Genomic DNA, 19,801 nt, shown 5'->3' with positions numbered 1-19,801 from the left:
CAAGTGATCCTTCAGCTAAGGCCAAACACTGAGTCAGGAAAGTGGGGATGTCAGATCTGCCACAGCACTTTAATCTTGGAGCTGCTAAGAGATGGAGCCCCACTCCCACCACCACGCTATCACGTGGGAGGTGGAATCATCATCATCATCAATCGTATTTATTGAGCACTTACTGTGTGCAGAGCACTGTACTAAGCGCTTGGGAAGTACAAAGTGGAGTCAGAGCTCATGGGTTCAAATCCCGGCTCTGCCAATTACCAGCTGTGTGACTTTGGGCAAGTCACTTCACTTCTCTGGGCCTCAGTTACCTCAGCTGTAAAATGGGGATTAAGACTGTGAGCCCCCGTGGGACAACCTGATCACCTTGTAACCTCTCCAGCGCTTAGAACGGTGCCTTGCACATAGTAAGCGCTTAATAAATGCCATCATTAATTAATTAATTACAAGTTGGTAACAACAAAGCTGCTCAGATCCAGCGGCTAGGCTCCTGAAGGCAGGTAGCGGAGGTGGGCAGGAGGGCAGAGGAGGCAGCAGACACTGGCACGCCTGGGATTTACCCCACCCATAATCAGGCTGTGGTGGATCCAGATAATTAGCGTGAGGATTGTGGGGGGTGGGAGGGAATCGTGCAGGCAATCGGCTGGCACTGTGCCGAAAGAACAAAAGAGAAACAGCCTCTGGAGGGTGTGGGGGACTGCAGTGACCGGTAACAATAATAATAATAATGGCATTTATTAAGCGCTTACTATGTGCAAAGCACTGTTCTAAGCGCTGGGGAAGCTACAAGGTGATCAGGTTGTCCCACGTGGGGCTCACAGTCTTAATCCCCATTTTACAGATGAAGTGAGGCACAGAGAAGTTCAGTGACTTGCCCAAAGTCACACAGCTAAGTGGCAAAGCCGGGATTTGAACCCATGACCTCAGACTCCAAAGCCCGTGCTCTTTCCACTGAGCCCCGCTGCTTCTGGTGCTGTGCCCAGAGCCCAGTCTGAAACCGCCCCAACTCTTCCCCCTCACTTCTTCCTCCAGGTCCCAGCCTCTCCCCACCCTCTCTGCCTCCACCTGCCCTGCACACGCTAGCCTGAGGGCGAGAACAGAAAAGTGGCCACCTCTATACAGGGTTGGTAGGGAAAAGGGGCCAGCGCAGTCGAGGCAGGGATCACGCACAGGTGCCACGGCACCATCACGGAGACTTTCAATACCAATTTACCAGGCTGAACCCACGGATCCCTAGAGCAAAGGTGGGGTTGGGAGGAGTCAGGGAAGACAGGTGTGCTTTCTTTACCAGCTTGGAAGTCAGCACTGGTGTCGTCCTGGGGAATGGGGTGGGTAGAGGTTGCTCATAAAGCAGCTCTGTGGATCTCTACTGAGGGTTGTGGGCTGAGGGGAGAAGCAAATGATACAAATAAGCAGTGTGACTTAGTGAAAAGAGTCAGAAGATGTGAGTTCTAATCCCAGCTCCACCACTTGTCCACTGTGTGACCTTGGGTAAACCACTTAACTTATCTGGGCTTCAGTTACCCCATCTATAAAATGGGGATTAAGACTGTGAGTCCTACGTGGGACAACCTGATTACCTTGTATCTACCTCAGCGCTTAGAACAGTGCTTGGCACATAGTAAGTGCTTAATACCATAACACTTATTATTAATTATTATTAAAAATCTAGCAATGGTACTTACTGAGCGCTAGCTGTGTGCCAAGCACTGAACTAAGTATTTGGTAGACATGTTCCCTGCCATATCAACTGAGCAGAATCCAATCCTGTCTGTTTAATGGGTCCTAGTATAGGAGAGTTCCAGCCTCTTCCCTCACTCCCTTTAAACAGAGTCCACTCCTTTACTTCAATCAATAGTATTTATTGAGCACCTACGCTGTGCAGAGCACTGCAATAAGTGACTGGGAGAGTACAGTATAACAGAGATGGCAGTCATGCTCCCCACCTACAGTCTGGTCCCCACTCCCACTTAGGGGAGAAAGTGTAACAGTAGGGAAGGAGCCATGCAGCCTAGTGGAAAGAGCACAGGCCTGGGTTCTAATCCCGGTTCCCCCACTTGCCTGCTATGTGACCATGGGCAAGTCATTTAGCTTCTAACAATAATAATATTACTAATAATGATGGTATTTGTTAAGCACTTACTATGTGCCAAGCACTGTTCTAAGCACTGGGGTAGATACAAGGTAATCAGGTTGTCCCAAGTGGGGCTCACACTCTTAATCCCCATTTTAAGATGAGGTAACTAAGGCACAGAGAAGTTAAATGACATCTCTGGACCTCAGTTTCCCCAACTGTAATATGGGAATGCAATACCTCTTCTCCCTCCTTAGGCTACGAGCCCCATGTAAGATAAGGACTGTGTCCAACCTGATTAACTTTTATCTATTTCAGTACTTAGAACAGTGCTTAACATACAGTAATTATTCATTTATTCATTCAATTGTATTTATTGAGCGCTTACTGTGTGCAGAGCACTGTACTAAGAGCTTGGAAAGTACAATTCTGTAGTTGCACATAATCATAAAATGTAATCATAACAATTATGATTATTGTTCATTATTATTGCTGAATTATTCATAGGGGAAGGGTGACACACTTGAGCTAGCTTAGCCCAGACCTAAGCTCAGTCTAACCTGCCACTGATTGACTGATTGATTGATCAATCGATGCCGCAGGCCCGACACTGTCTATTGAGGCTGCTCTGGGAGCTCTCAGGGCAGAGCAGGGCAGGTTAGAGCACAACTCAATCAGCTCTGCAACTTGAGCTTTCAAGTCAGCTGGTCAAGGCCGAGCAAGAAACAAGGTGCCAGCCCCCTGCAGTGCCCAGCCCCGGGCCAACCCGGGCCAATCTTCGTCAGCAGATGGGGAAATCTCAACCCACACAGGACGGAGGTCACCAGCTAAAAAGCACTGCTCACCCTGGAGAAACGTGGGGTGTTCAGAGTATGTAACCGATGTTACTCCACCCGGGAATTGCTCTACAGAGTGGACTACATACTTCGCTCTTTCCGACGGAAGATATGGGCACAGAGCGCCCATCGCCCTTTCCCCTGCCCAGCACGATGGCTTCTACAGTTTCTCTCCACCCTCCCCCTGGCTCTGTGCCTCCCAACCTTTAACATTCTCTTCAGGGGCACGTCCCAGTAAGACAGAAGCAATTCCCAGAATTCCCAAGGCCCCACTTGGATATGGCATGCTGTCACTCTGCATACTGGCCCTCGGGGATGAGGGAACAGCATGGCAATGCCTTCCTTTTTCCAAGTGCAGATCATGTTATAAAAAGACCTTTATTCCTAGACACCACAAGGTCTACAACATCAGGACTTTAACAGGTTGGTCTGTATCCCAAGTGCGCGCACATATACGCACACACACACGGAAGCTATTTAATATCTAGGTGTTCAGGACAGCAGCTCATCTGTTTCAAACAGCTGATTTAGAGGAACAAATTCCCACCATGGATGAGGCCTCCAATCACTCTCCTTTCCATTGCCTCAGTCTCCGGAGGCATGAGAAGAAAGCAAAATTCACGACCCTTGTCCCAAGCGTTACTGACCCCCAAAGCAGTCGGATGGACAAAACCAGATGGAGAATCAGCTGTCCGAGTACTGCTGCTACACCCAAAGGGGCCATTCTCCTTGCCTCTCTGTCCCTCTGAGCCCCTCAGTCAATCATTCAGTCAATTATATTTTATTGGGCACTTAATGTGTGTACAGTACCGTAGTAAGCGCTTGGGAGAGTACAATACAACAACAGACACATTCCCTGCCCCAAGAGCTTACAGTCTATCCATCCTTCCAATCCATCCCGCCCCAACACTCACATTCACTGGTACTCTTGGTCCCTGCTTCATTAGAGCAAAATCACAGAGTCAGTGCCTTCCAACTCCAACCAGGCTGAACTGCCTACTTAAAGAAACAGAAAAAAGCCCACATGACCGGGTAAGATTTCATTCACTTTGGAGTTGGTTCAAACACACACACACACACACACACACACACATCACGTGGTGGCCGCTGTAGAAAGCAACGGGGAGGGGCGAGGTCTCAGATTTCTACAGCTTTGAAGGATAATGGGGAGGGGCTGTTCTTCCTCAGCCTCCCTCGCCCGGAAGACTGTCTTCTCCAAATATTCGTTTTCAGCTTCCTGGACACATTGGACAGAGGCTTGTAAAGGAAACAAACAAATGACATACATACGCACCCACTCCAATGTGAGATACCCAGCGTGTGTCTGTTGTTTTCTTCCTCCCTCCTGTGAACAAAAAGCAGTCACTGCCCAGGGAGAGTCTGATACTTGCGCCTGTTTCTGTAACCTCTCTGTGGGTACGGAAATGGTCTGGGTGGCTAGATTGTAATTCCTTGCCCACCCCAGCCCACCCCCAGGGGCAAGGAATACTCTTTCAAGTGCTCAAGTACCATTCAGCAGGCCCTCAATCAATAGCATTAATAAGAAGAAGTGCTACCTGCCCCAAACTCTCTTACTACCTTACCCTCCTCATTTTTTTCTCCAGACAAGTGGTATTCCCCATCCTGGGCAGGATAGCTTGGAGATGGGGAAGGAGCGATGATGAAAGGGGAGAGGTGCCACTAAGCCTAGGGTCCTACGGTCACCAAGGCCACCAGATGGCCCAAACCAAGCTCAGGCATTGGCTGGGTCCGGTGGATTCAGGAGAGGGAAAGGCAGGGATCGGACACGATGGGAAGCGGAACTCTCTGCAGAGCTTGAGAAGGGGACACCACAGATTAATTTCCCCAGATTCCAAGCCTAGGAGGTAACTCCAGTCTCACCTCTCCAGCCAACTCCTTCCACCACACGGTTAGAGGGCGAGAGACAATGCCAGAGCAAACCCAGAGATCCCGAGATGCTCAAGACCCAGGCCCCTACTGGGAAAAGTGGGGGATCCTTGTGGTTGGGAAAAGGTTGTTCATACCTGAAGGGGTCAAATGAATTTGCTAGGGCAGGTGAGAAGCAGGAAGGCACAGCACCAGAGCCTGACTGAAGGACCAGAGCGGCAGCTGCTCTCATCTGTGGACCTCAGTCTCAGATGTTCTGGCTCGGGGGATTGCTAATGAGATCCATGACCTCTTCCCTTTAAGGGAGACAGAGAGCCCCGATGAGGAAGGGAGAGGAAAACAGAGGAAGGGAAGAGGAAAAAGGAGGGAAGGGTGAGGGGAAGGAGGAAGAGGGAGAAAGAAAGAAGAGTGAAGGAGAGAGAGAGAGAGAGAGAGAGAGAGAGAGAGAGAGAGAGAGACCGACCCTCCTGCAAAATGTTAAATACCTAACAGGAGATGACAAATCAAATGGGAATTACTGTGGTAAAAACATAATTAAAAATTTGATTGAAGTTAAACAGAATTTACATAACACTGCAAATTAACTTTACACTGAAAGTGTTCAGTGGGAAAGCAATGAAAAGGCATTTCATTAGTAATCTATATTTAAACAATACGTACAATAGAGTCGTTCTTAGGAGGAATCTAGTGATTTTAATAACTGCAATTGCTAATGGCTGCCAGCAGATTTTCCTTGTAACAGCTTCTGAGCACCAAATCAGTAAGCTAGGTGGCTAGCCTGTGGACACGGAAGCTAAGAAAACGGCAGGGCATGGCTAGGTACGGAAAATAAGCCCCAATGGGCAAAGAGTGGAATCCACCATTTTCCCATTTCTTGCTTCCCTAAGGACACATGAAAGCTAAGGAGGTATTTGTCACTAACTATACCAGAGATGGTATATGTAACCAAATATAGGCCATCCCTCTCCCATATGGCTTCACGCCTTCCATAAAGCATGCTCTCCTTAGTCTGGCCCAAATACGTATCATCAAATAGGAAAAAGGCCAGCAAGTCCTCTAGACTGTAAGTTCATTGTGGGCAGGGAACGAGTCTGTTTATTGTTCTGTTGTACTCTCCCAAGTGCTTAGCACAGTGCTTTGCACACAGTAAGCGTTCAGGAGATACGACTGAATGAAGGTCAAGGACATTGCCCAATTGAGAAAATGTGGTGACCCAAGAAGGGGATTACTAACTCTCAGTGGGGCAGAAGAGTTCAGCAGCTCTAGATCTCAGGATCTCAGGTCAGAAGAGTAAGAGGAAGTGAACAGGGATTTCCGGTCCTGTGCCAGGAATCACCGAGATGATTCAGGACTAGCTCCAGCCCAAGGGTCAGAAGGAACCGGGAACTGCCGTGGGATGGAAAGCAACATCCTGCCTGCAATGTGGAAAGACTGCCTGCACCTCTGGAAGCTCCTGGGATGTGAGTGAATAAAAAGGCCAACATGGGGATGATTCAGTACAAGACCTCCTCACTGTGAACTGCCATGAACGCTACAGCTTCCAAGCAGAAAGAAACCTGGCAAAAGAAATGAGTGAATCAACACCTGCAGTGCCTTTGGAAGAGAGCACAGTGAGTTTCAAACTGTACTAAGTTTAAACGGCAAACGGCAAAAGAACATACTAACTTCTGGAACTCTGATGGAATGTAACAAGTTTCTTATCCTCGAAAAGACAGAGAGAAACATGGAAGTCCCCGCTTCTGGCTTCCCTCTTTCCCCTCAATACCAGCTGGTCTTGCTCCCTAGCAGCCAGGGAAGAAGCTGCACTTGCCTCTGACAAGTCAATAAATGAAGCTGATAAACAATGCTCATTTTTCTAGGAAGTGAAAATCTACAAAGCTGGAGCAGGAAATGGGCTACACACTTATCTTTCAACCTTGCAAGGGACCGAGGAGAGTAAAATGCAGAAGGGTGGGAAGGAGAGGGGAGGAAAGAGAGAGGGCAAAGGACAGTATGAGAGAGGGGGCAGAATCAATTCACCAATGGTATTTATTGAGAACTTACTGTGTGGAGAAGCACTGTACTAAGCACTTGGGAAGGCCCACTACAGAGTTTAAATACACGATCCCTGTCCACAAGGAGCTTAAGAGGAGTGAGGATATAGTATTGGAGTTGGTAAGATGGAGCAACTAAAATTCTGGACAAACCCACAATCCATCACACCTGCTTGGTCCCCAAGAGAGCAGAGAGCTGATGTCCTAAGCCTCAGGAGACTATGAAATGAAGAGGCTAACTGCACAGGGAATGGAAGGGAAAGAGTCTCAACAAACATCCACAGGTGACTATGGTATTTGTTAAATGTTTACTATGGCACATGTTTACTATGTGCCAGGCACTCTACTAAGCACTGGGGTAGATACAAGCTAATCAGGTTGGACACATGTCCCACATGGGGCTCTCGGTCTTAATCCCCACTTTACTGATGAGGAAACTGAGGCACAGCAAAGTGACTTGCTCAAGGTCACACAGCAGACAAATGGCAGAGTTGAGATTAGAACCCAAGTCCTCCTGACTCCCAGACGTGTGCTCTATTAACTTGGCCACACTGCTTCTCACCTACTGAGTAAATGCCAGATCATCATAAGAAGATAGAAGACGAGGCAACTCTGAGGTGGAAGGGAAAAAGAGAATCAGACAGGTCCTCTCACGTCCCAGCTGCCCCAAGAGGCCCAGCCCATGAAGAACGGAAGGCTGGATGGGAAGAACTAGGAAGAAAACAAACGAGAGGCTCCTTTGGTTTTAACAAGCAGGGTCAGGGGTGTAACCTTTTCCCTCTCCTCCCCCTAAAAGAAAAAAACAAAACCCCCATACTGAGGAGGCACTAAGCACCCTAATAAGCACTTCAAGGCCTGGAAGAGCTTATTCCATCCCTGCCACTTGGATTCCACAGATCCCTTCAGCCGGGAACCACCGCAACTCCTCTGCACCACCCCAAACTCCACGCCACCCAAACACAGGGCACAAGATATTTGCCTAACAAAACAGCTACGTACTTCCACCCTCCAATCAGATCAACACAGAGGAAGGGAGAAAGAGTTAGACAAGTAAGTTTGTCATGAGAGGCAAAACACCCAGAGCCAACAGTTAACAACCAGAAAAATCTCTTGAGTGAGTCTCCCCCTTCTAGACTGTGAGCCCACTGTGGGGTAGGGACCGTCTCTATATGTTGCCAACTTGTACTTCCCAAGCACTTAGTACAGTGCTCTGCATACAGTAAGCGCTCAATTAATACGATTGAATGAATGAATGAATGAATGAACAAACCCTCTAACCTCTAAACTATCCCTTCTTGCCCAAACTAGCTGTTTAATTTCAATTGGCCACAGCCATTTGTACCAGGCCCCTGAACAGGATGTTCCAATCAGATTACAGCCACACACACTTTAGGGGAAGAGTGAGCTGGGACCAGGTACAACTCCGCCAGACAAGAGCCCAGTCACTCATTTGAAAGGTCAGGACAAGAATCTGAATATTCATGATAATAACTGTGCTGTTGGATGTTTTTTTTTTGTGCTCCACACTGTACTAAATGCTGGGGTAGGGAGGTTAGACACAGTTCCTGTCCAATATGGGGCCCCCAGCTCAAGGGGAAGGGAGAACAGGTACTGAATTTCCATTTTACAGATGAGGAAACTGAGGCAAAGATTAGTTTCAGTGACTAGCTCCTTATCACATAGCAGGGAACTGGTGGAGCTGGGATTAGAACACTGATCCTCTGACTCCTAGGCCTGTTGTCTTTCCATTAGGCCATTCTGCAGGACAGAGGTTGTAACCAAAGCTCCAAATCCAACCAGGCCCAAAGGAGAGCTCAGGGATCTAATAATAATAATGGCAATAGTGGAATTTGTTAAGTGCTTACTATCTGTCAAGCACTGTACTAAGCACTGGGGTAGATACAGAGTCATCAGCTCCACAAAGGAATCACAGTCTAAATAGGAGGGAGACCAGGTATTGAATCCCCATTTTGAAGTTGAGGAAACTGAAGCTCAGTGAAGTGAAGTGCCTTGCCCAAGGTTATACAGCAGGCAAGTGGCAGAGCCAGGATTACAACCCAGGTCCTCTGTCCCCCAGGCCTATGCTTCATCCAGTAGATCACACTGCTTCTGGTGGGCCAACGGAGTGCTTCTCAATCCATGCCAAACCAGCCTCTTTTCCCAGCTCGGGCAGATACACTGAGTTATGTATTATATCCTGTGTGGCACTGAGTTATCCCACTGAGAGGACGACAGGAAGCTGCCCACCGGAATCATGTATGTGAGTTGGCTTTCCCCTGCCCACTCCCTTCCAGGGAACCTCTCCTGCTAACAGATTCCGCTCCCTGCTTTACCCCAACTGCCCATCCAATTCCAGATGCAATTCCCAGAGTTTCACTAAGCCCACATGACTGTCTTCTCAAGCTGGAGGTCAGGGGAGGCTTTGAGGTTGGAGCCAGGGTGTCCAGAGTTGAGGAGTTCCAAGAGGTGGTTTACTAGAGACAGTGGCAAACTATGGGTGAAGAGAACAGCAGGGCCAATGGGGGGCTTACTGGGGCACTGAAGGCAATAAAGTGCATCAGAAATGTACAGGCACTTCTTCCCCGCCCCATCACCATTTCACCTCCTCAAGGCACCCCCGGCTTCAGCCGACGACTGCTCCACTAGCGATTCTGTGATTCCAGTGCTCAGAAAAAATCAGGGTGCAGAAACCACCCCAGAAGATGTTCCAGCTATGAAGAAGTCAATCAATCAAGTGTTTGAGTGCTTATTGTGTGCAGAGCACTGTACGAAGCACTTGGAATAGTACAATATAACAGAGTTGACAGACGTGTTCCCTGCCCACAGTGAGCTTTTAAGTCCTACCATTTTGTGCCCCTGTCTATTTATGGCCAATCTGAGGGTCAGGATATTGGGGGTACATAGCAACTAATCAGCTTGGACACAGAACACGTCCCACGTGAGGCTCACAGTCGCAACCCCCATTTTACCTGAGGCACTGATAAGTGACTTGCCCAAAGTCACATAACAGACAAGTGACGGGTCTGGATTAGAACCCATTTCTGAAATCGCTTTTGGACCCACAACACCTACCCGAAGAGAGTTACCCATCTGGGAGAACCACCACACCCATGATACGAGTTGAACTAATCCAGATGTTTGAGAAGGGGTGATAAATGTTCAAGGGGCTTGGATTCACTCGGCTGCTCTTTCCATCGATGACCAGGATGGGCAGGCAACTGAAAAACCTGTGGAACCCCTACCAACTGGAGCTTTGGCAATCCCTGGCCACATCCCGAGCTCTGAGGAGAGAGGAGGAAGGGAGCACATTTGAGCTCTGACAGCAACAAGCTGGTTGTAGTACATCCAGCTCAGAACTCCCCAGCACGGTACTGAAGCCCTTCACAAACGAGTTGTTTTATATTTTTATCTTTCCCAATCCCAGAATAGTATAGCTCTGCCTGGGGTTTCACCCATATCATACTGGTATCTATGGAAGCCCTTGGAGAGAGGCAGAAACTCTCCCCTGAACTTTCCACAACCTTGGCAAGTTGAACAGAAGTAGAAAAAGTCACCCCAGTGATCACACTGGGAAAGGTCATTCAGAAGGTTCAGGCTTCACCTTTCTAGGGCCTCGGTGTTTACGAACAGGCTCCTTGGCAGCTTGTGACTCACTCTCTGGACACCATTGGCAAGGAGTGTCCCTCAGAGGCCAGTTGGTCCTGCCCAACGGATCAGGTGTCTGCCGTCGCCGCCTCCTTTTCTCTGTTTGAAAAATGGGAAACACACATTATGACTGAGCTGCTCAGCACAAGAAGAGCTCTACTTACGTTCATTCACTAAAAATAATACAAAGAATAATAAAAATAATAGTATCTGCATTTTCTATGTGCTAAATGCTGGAGATAATATATGATAATCAGATCAGACAGAGTTCCGGATTCACATGGGACTCATGGTCTATGAGGAAGAGAGAATTAGTGCCTCAGTTTCCTCATCTGTAAAATGGGGATTTAGGGCTTATTCTCCCACCTACTTGAGACTGTGAGCCCCACGTGGGGCAGAGACTGTCCGACTTGATTAACTTGATTCTACCTCAGTGCTTAGAAGAGTGCTTGACACATAGGAAGTGCTAAACCAATACCATAATAGTTATTTTATCCCCATTTTACAGATGAAGAAACAGGCCCAGAGAGGTTAAGTGATTTTCTCAAGGTAAGTGGTGGAGCTTGGATTAGAACTCAGGTCTCCTGGACTCCAAGCCCTAATGCTTTTCCCAGCCAAAGGCACGGCCTTCTTTCATCCCACAGTCAACAGTATTTACCAAGGCCTACTGTGTACAAAGCACAGTCCTAAACACTGGAGGAGAAATGGAATAAAAGGATAAACACAATTCAGTCTTTGGCCTTCGGGGCCTCCAATCCAAGAGCAGGACTGAGAGGTTTCTGATGGGTATGTGAGGAAAGACAGACTAAGTAAGGCCCCAATAACATAAGAACACAAAGACAAGCCCGAGGTGTAGAGGCCATACTGTCACTGCTACAGTCCTTACCACCCAACTCAGGCTAGGCAGATCAGGACCAACGTGTGTCTGTGTAGAATAAATACACACTCAAGAGATAAAGTTGCTCTCCCCTGAGGCAAGTTGGCTCTTTGGGGAGTGGGGCCCCTTCTTCCACCTTGGCACCTAGAACTCTTTATCTCTTTTTAAATGATATTTGTTAAGCTCTATGTGCCAGAAACTGTCCTGAACATTGAGGGTAGGTACAAGCTAATCAGGTTGACACAATTCACGTCCCATGTGAGGCTCGCAGTCTTCATTCCCATTTTACAGATGGGGTACCTGAGACACAGAAAAATTAAGTGACTTGCTTAAGGTCACACAGCAGAGAAGTGATGGAGTTGGGATTAGCTTGACTTTCCACTTAACCGATACTTATCCCTGGCTCTCTGTGTAGAACAGAGGGAGGCCTGATTGAGCCAGACTAACAGGCTTTTCTCTCTCTCTCTCTCTCTCTCTCTCTCTCACACACACACTCACACATACACATGCATACACACATACTCTCTCACTTTCTTATCTTCCTGCTTTTTGGTAGGGAGAAAGTAATCTCTTCCTTGAGAAGTTGAGAGCCACTCTGAATGGGAGAGGCTTGCTGTCTGGGGGTATTTTTAGCGAAGCTTACAAAGACTTCACTGTGTACCTCCTCTTTCAGATGAGTCTGGCCTCTGCGAATTATCCCAAAGCCCCAGGAGCCACTTTGAATGCTGCACTCCGACCCACTGGTTTATTCTTTCCTCCTTGTGAATGACCAGCTTCCCGACCCAAACACTTGGAATCATTTATTCACATATATAATATATATATTCATTCACCTGCCACCTTTGCCACTAGGGACACAGAGTCACGCATGCATAAGAATGTTCACAGAATGACATGATCTGTGGACAGAGCAAGCTTGACGTAAGTGAGGAGAGAGCCAACTTGTTATTTTTATTATTTATTATTTTGTTGTGGTAGGCTGTGTAAGTGAGTTTGCATCTGGGCATTTTTCTCTCTGTCCCACAGGGCCCACTGCAAGACTGAGAAACTTGGAGGAGCAGAAGAGACCCGTTTCCGACAACACCCACCCCTTGCCCACGATTCTAAGTGGCATGAAATCAATGCTCCCGAGAGGCTGCGTACGCTGGTTCCTGCGTGTTAGTGAGGCTTCTCAGGTCTCCCATGGAATTAGTGTAATTCAGCAGCTAGGTAGGTTGGGTTGTTTCTGAAGCTCGTGAGTGATTCTAAACCCTCCACCCCTTCCATCCCTAATCCTTTAGAGTATGACTGAAAGCCCTCTCTTCCCCTCATTCAACGTCCTATGAAAGCAGAAAAATCCAGAAGCCAGAAGCAAGGAGATCCCACTGGAGACAAAACTAGGGAAAAAAAATCAGCCTTTTTCCTTACTTTATGCTCCAAAGCTACAAAGTCCTGGCCTGGTGTGACAGGCAACCACTCAGACAGGTCCCAGACAAGCTGGTTGGAAGGAGCTTTCTGCTCAGGAAGGCTCCCCTGCCCCCCACAGTTGGGGGATCAGGATCCACGCCCTTCAGGGAATGTCATAGGAGAGTTTGGAATGAAGAGACCGAAGGCTCAGTCTTCTGAAAACTGGGAGAGAAACAGCCAAGCTGCCCCAACCAGGACAGACCAAACGTACTTTTGCGTCCTGCTCTCAATCAATCCATCAATCACCGGAATTTACTAAGTGCTTTCTGTGTGACGAGAACTGTATTAAGTGCTTGGGAGAGTACAACAGAGTTGGTAGACGGGTTCCCTGCCCAAAAGAAGCATAAAATCTAGAGGGTAGACAGGCATGGAAATAGTGCTCCAGTGCTTAGAACAGTGCTTGGCACATAGTAAGCACTTAAATGCCATTATTATTATTATTAAGTCATGGTTATTATGTAAGTGCTGTGGGGCAAATACCAAGAGCTTAAAGGCTATGGATCCAAGTGCATAGGCAAAACAGATGGGAGAGGGAGTAGAGGAAATGAGGGATTAGCTGGAGGAGGCCTTTCGGAGGAGATGTGATGTGATGAAAAAAGCTTTCTTAGAAGAAAAAAAGGGCTGGCAGCTATTCAATTTTGGCAATCCAGATAAACTGGGGAGCAGGGGTGGCAGAGGGGAAGGCGGGCTGGTATAGTTGTACAAGATACAAGTCTGGGCCTGGTGCCCCCTTTCATCCTCATCCTACATCATGTGAGCCACAGGGGCTACAGTTCATGATGATGGGTGTATTGTGACATCGGCAAAAGCCAAACAATCAGTCATACTGACTGAGCCCTTCTTTTTTTTTTTTTGATGGTATTTGGTAAGAGCTTACTATGTGCCAGGCCCTATACTAACCACTGTGATATATACAAGCTAATTCCTTTGGACACAGTCCATGTCCCATATGTGGCTCGAGTCTTAATCCCCATTTTTACAGATGACGTAATGGAGCCACAGAGAAGTTAAGTGACTTGCCCAAGATCATACAGCAGACAAGTGTTCCCTGTTGGGAGCAGAACACTGGACTAAGTGACAGACTTCACACTCCCCACCCTCAGAGAATTTATGGCCTTCTTTATGACTACCGAGAATCTGAGGTGGGAAGGGAGCATTTTCAGAAGCCAGGATCGGAGCTGATGCTCCTAACAGTCCCGTCAGCATCACTGGAATCACTGCTCCTCCCTCTTGGAAAATGTTAGAATACAACTCCCATCCTCATGCTGAAGCTTATTTCCTTGTTCTGAGAACAGGATGTGGGTGTCAGGAGGTGAAGGGGAGTGTGGGGGTTGTTGAGGGTGGGGAGGGGAACCAGGGACGTTACTTCCTTGAGCCAGATTGGTTTACCACATTCAGTTGAGCCCAGGATAGCACAGCTGCAAGTTATAAATGTCCCGGCAGAGACACACACCAGGCACACAGACACACTCACAGACACACACATACACACACACATATACTCTCTCTTTCTCTCTTTCTCCTGCCAAGATTCCAGGTCATTAGGACATACGGCTCTTCTGCTGGTCCTCTCACTTGAGGTGTCTCAATCCTAAATGCCAGGGCTCAGCCAACGGCACGATCGAGCTGTCCCCAGGAGCAGGCACCAAGGCACTCTGGTTTCCCCAACCCTCTACCTCATCCTTCTCCCTCTCCTACCTCTTACACAGGGCTTAGTGGATCCATCCCTGCCCTTCTCCATCACCACATCCAGAGTGTCTGGGCAGAACCCCAGGGTCGGCCAGCCTCCGCAGTCAGAAAGTGCTCAGCAAGCAAAGCATGCAGATTGGGGCAGAGGCGGAAGGAATGAGAAAAGAAGAGGGAAGGGGAGTGGAGGCCCCAAGGAACCTCTTCCACAGTTAAGTTATAAGATTCTCAAGATCAGGAATTGGGCCTACCAGCTGTATTGTACTCTCCCAAGCGGTTAGTATAGTGCTCTGCCCCAAGAAAGTAAGGGCTCAATAAATAGCACTGGTCGACTGATTGGTGCCTGGGGTTCGAGGGGAAGGAGGATCCCCAAGTTGACCCATCCAACCTGGAGGGAGAGTGCAGGGGGCTCCCCCTTAGGATGGACCTCTCAGAGGCAGGGATTTCACATCCCACAGACTCGTGTTTTGGAAAAGAGGATGTGGTTTGAAGTTCTTCCCTGAAGCCACTCCACAGGCCGGCCCCGTCACAATACTCGGCCAGGGTGGGACGCTGAGCGAAAGGTGGGTTTCCTGAACTCCAATGAGCTTCCTGCCCAACTCCCCACCATGTGGGGAACGGTCCCATCGAGTGACGTCTGAGGGAATGTGGCGGGGGGCTCAGCGAACAGCGGTCTCAGCCCCCGCTCCCAATCCTTTTGAGGGCCCAAGTCCAACCACCTCCTGTTGGCCAGAGGCCAGCTTTCCCTCTGCTCAGTCTCAGGCCTTTATTGACTCTAATGCTTGGTTGGGGAAAAGAAAATAACAGATTTGTCTAGGAAAGCCCAAGGTTGGTAGCACAAAATTGTGAAACAGGAAGCTGCTTCGAGCCAGACGGGATCCATCCTTCTGCTCTGAGCTTGTACCTATTCTGAAACCCTGAGCCCGCCTCTAAGGGGCCAGATTCATCATTCAAACAATAGCCTGAAATCAGCCACAATCTGACGACTGCCAAATTCGCTCTCTGACACGGGGGCCCGCGTCTTCTTACGTTTACAAGATAATCGGTTTAGCTTTCCCCGGTGGGCTGGGTGCAAGGCAGCTGGCTCTAATGGACCCACGTTTTCTAGAAACCCCGTGGTGCACTCATCCAGGCCTCAGCAATTTCCTTCGCTCTCCCTGAACAATCTGCCCCAAAGGGAAGAGCTGAACAGAAGCGAAAGCAAAGGAAAAAAATGGAAAAAAAAAAAAAAGAGAAAGAGCTCAGAGAGCCCATAGTCGTTTTCATGCTCTCTGAATCATGGAAAATCTCAACTCATTTCGGGTTAATGTTCACTTCTTTTCCAGCTCAAAAAACCCCTTTTGCAAACTTATGACAGTTATCAATCTCCAAAGTTAAAATTCAATTGCCTGTCTCTTTCACCCTGAAATTGGCATTTTTTAAATAAAAAGCCAAACATTAACCCCTCATTTAACATTCAATTTTCAAACGGTCTCTTCCACAGCTGAAGCAAATATACAGAAAGTGCATGTGCCTCTCTTATTTTAGTGGTTACTTTGTTTTATAAATAAATTATATAAATAGGCTTCTTTGATTACTCAGAGAATCCAGCATTTAAGGACTGGGGCATTGCCGGAGGCATAATTGTACTACTGAATTCATCAGCTGCCTAATTATCATTCATTTTGCATTTATTTCTGCTAATTAAAAAAGAGAGAAACTCCTAACAACTTTTACATAAATACTATATTTGTTCTATGTAAAGATGTGATGCTAATTTGCTGGTGATTAACCGATTATCTGATTTTATAGCTGTCATTCTGCAGAGGCCACTAGCCCAGAGCTAATGGTCGGCACCTCTCCAGCATGAGGCTTCATGAGTTTCAACACACACCCTTGTATGCACAGGCATTCTCATGCATGCCCACACATGGGTGTACGTGTTCATGCGTGTACACACACATACACACACACAGAGCATGTAAAGCAGCATGCCCTAGTGGAGCGAGCACAGGCCTGGAAATCAGAAGGACCTGGGTTCCAATCCCAGCTCTGCCACTTGTTTGCTGTGTGGCCTTGGGCAAGACACTTCACTTCTCTGTACCTCAGTTACCTTGTCTGTAAAATGGGGGTGACGATTGGGAGCCCTATATGGGACAGGGACTGTGTCCAACCTGATTAACTCGTATTTAAGAAAATTTGTATTTAAGGGAAGCGGCACGGCATAGTGGCTAGAGCATGGACTGGAGAGTCAGAAGGTCATGGGTTCTAATCCTGGCTCCACTACTTGTCTGCTGTGTGCCCTTGGGCAAGTCACTTCACTTCTCTGTGCCTCGGTTACTTCATCTGTAAAATGGAGATTGAGATTGTGAGCCCCAAATGGGACAGGGACTGTGTCCAATCCGACTTGCTTGTCTCTACACCAGTGCTTAGTACAGTTCCTGGCACATAGTAAGCGCTGAACAAATACCATAAAACACACACACACACACACACACACACACAATGCATACACAATTGCCCAGATATAAGCTCCTAGAGGGCAGAGATCATTGTCTACCAACTACAGTATGGTAATAATAATAATAGTGGTATTTGTTAAGCACTAACTGTGGGCCAGGCACTGTACTAAGCACCGGGGTAGATACAAGCAAATCAGGTTAGACACAGTCCTGTCCCTCATAGAGCTTCCAGTCTCAATCTCCGTGTTACAGATGAGGTAACTGAGGCACAGAGAAGTGAAGTGACTTGGCCAAGGCTACACAGCAGACAAATGGTATGCTCCCAAGCAACTAGTACAGTGTCTTGCATGCTGTAAAGACTCAATAAATTCCACTGATTGATCAATATAGTAGGGAGAGAAGAAAGCGAATCCACCTTGAAGTGGATAGGGGCCTATCTCATTACACCACTGTGGCTTGGAGATCATTCTTAGCAACAGTGGGGGCCCAATTAGATGTCTTTTAATCACCATCATCAAATGCTGGTTTGATCCCATCCCATCCCTCAGCATCCTTCTCCTGCCCAGACAGCTCCTTAGAAGACAAAGAACCAGAGCTGGCTCTCGCTCCAGCCAGCTGGTCTCCCCTCTGATCCTGGGAGGACACGGCAGGGATATCAGAAGAGGGGAGGGAAGCGTGACTCACGCACAGACCTTATTGGGAAGCTGGTGCCGAACACCATAATCTCCGGGGTGAGGAGAGAAAGGAAAGAGCAACAAAGGAGCAAATTCAGAAGGTGGAGCAATGGTTCACAGGAACTGAATGGGAGACTCTGTCGCTTATTCTTGGCTGACCATATGCCCCAGTTTGGCTGGATCTGTACCAGATTTGTAAAGGTGGCCTCGGCACACCTTAGCAAAATACACGATTTTCCTGGAATTGTGGCTGCCCCCGTTAAACGGTTCAACCTTCCTTTATATTGATCTCGTCCCCTCCCCTGCTCTCATCGCTTCAAACGCTTAGACTCTACACGTGGGTTGGAAGATGCTCAAAACACACTCAGTTTGGGTCCCACTGCATCCTATGACTTGTAAGGAGGATGTTCTAAAATGCTGGGGGAACTCTCGTCCCACACACACGGTTGTTCAGAAGGAGGGGAAGGAGCACAGGCTAGCGATGATGTCCTGGTTTTCCAACAACCTAAGGGTCAGCCTGATATTTATCCCATAAATTGGGGCTAAGGATCATGTCTACTAACTCCAGGGAATCTTAGTACAGTGCTTGGTACGGAGTAAGCGGTCAAAGACCACTATAAGCTACTTGTGATCAGGGCACGTGTCTACCAACTCTGTTGTATTGTACTCTCCAACAATAATAATAATGGCATTTGTTAAGCGCTATGTGCAAAGCACTGTTCTAAGTGCTGGGGGGGATACAAGGTGATCAGGTTGTCCCACGTGGGGCTCACAGTCTTAATCCCCATTTTACAGATGAGGTAACCGAGGCTCAGAGAAGTTAAGTGACTTGCCCAAGGTCACACAGCAGACATGTGGCAGAGCTGGGATTCGAACCCATGACCTCTGACTCCAAAGCCCATGCTCTTTCCACTGAGCCACTCCAAAGCGCGTGGGACCATGCACTGCACACACTAGGCACTCAATAAATACCATTGATGATGAATAATAAAAGCCACGGAACCAGTAGCCTGCCCTCAACCCCAGCCTATTCCTCTCTCCTCTCTGCAGGATACCATTTATTCATTCATTCAATTGTATTTATTGAGCGCTTACTGTGTGCAGAGCACTGTACTAAGAGCTTGGGAAGTACAAGTTGGCAACATATAAAGATGGTCTCTACCCAACAGCGAGTCACTTCAAAAACTCAATGCACCATTAGGTTTACAGCAAAAGTTAGAGGACACTCAGTTCTCCTCTAATCCGGGGCTCTGCTCTTGATGGACTTCACATGAAGGAAAGCCCAGGTTAAAATATTCATTCATTCATTCAATCGTATTCATTGAGTGCTTACTGTGTGCAGAGCACTGTACTAAGAGCTTGGGAAGTACAATTTGGCAACATATAGAGACAGTCCCTACCCAACAGCGAGTCACTTCAAAAACTCAATGCAGCATTAGGTTTCCAACAAAAGTTAGAGGACACAGTTCTCCTCTTATCCGGGGCTCTGCTCTTGATGGACTCCACATGAAGGAAAGCCCAGGTTATAATATTCATTCATTCATTCGTATTTGTTGCGCGCTTACTGTGTGCAGAGCACTGTACTAAGCGCTTGGGAAGTACAAGTTGACAACATATAGAGACGGTCCTGACTGACCCCGCACGTTTCCACACCACCGTTTCTTCCTCTGACGCCACCATCACAATCATGTTCTATCCAGACAGGTAGATGCTATGGAAAAAGCTGTTCTTAATCTCCCAGTGGCATTCTCTATCACAGTGTACAGGAAAAACATGAACTATGAAAGAACTGGTTGTATGTCTGTAAGTTTGTGGTGGGCAGGGAATATGACTGTTATATTGTACTCTCCAAGCTCTTAGTACAGTGCTCCGCATACAGTAAGCACTCAATAAATATAACTTTTTTTTTACTCTATTTAATTTATTTGTACATATCTATTCTATTTATTTTATTTTGTTAGTATGTTTGGTTTTGTTCTCTGTCTCCCCCTTTTAGACTGTGAGCCCACTGTTGGGTAGGGACTGTCTCTATATGTTGCCAATTTGTACTTCCCAAGCGCTTAGTACAGTGCTCTGCACATAGTAAGCGCTCAATAAATACGATTGATGATGATGATGATGATAACTGATTAACTATGTCTGTGGGGGAGATGGGTAGCAAAACACAACTGGATGCCAATTCCTACAGAGGAGATTGGTGTTTTC

At 47.5% G+C, this 19,801-nt stretch overlaps 1 protein-coding gene across 3 annotated transcripts in view; it reads right to left on the bottom strand.

Annotated features, from left to right (window-relative positions):
• ZMIZ1 (zinc finger MIZ-type containing 1) overlaps positions 1-19,801 on the bottom strand; it is a 538,822-nt gene that overhangs the window by 399,566 nt on the left and 119,455 nt on the right. For all 3 annotated transcript variants that reach the window (XM_038743493.1, XM_038743494.1, XM_038743496.1), the window contains exon 3: positions 10,429-10,571. The gene's annotated coding sequence lies outside the window, so the exon portion shown is untranslated. The remainder of the gene's footprint in view (positions 1-10,428; positions 10,572-19,801) is intronic.

The sequence above is a fragment of the Tachyglossus aculeatus genome, chromosome 3 (assembly GCF_015852505.1).
Source record: "Tachyglossus aculeatus isolate mTacAcu1 chromosome 3, mTacAcu1.pri, whole genome shotgun sequence".
Classification (NCBI taxonomy): domain Eukaryota; kingdom Metazoa; phylum Chordata; class Mammalia; order Monotremata; family Tachyglossidae; genus Tachyglossus; species Tachyglossus aculeatus.
The sequence above is the reverse complement of the archived record's forward strand: the minus strand, read 5'-3'. Positions and strand labels throughout refer to the sequence as shown.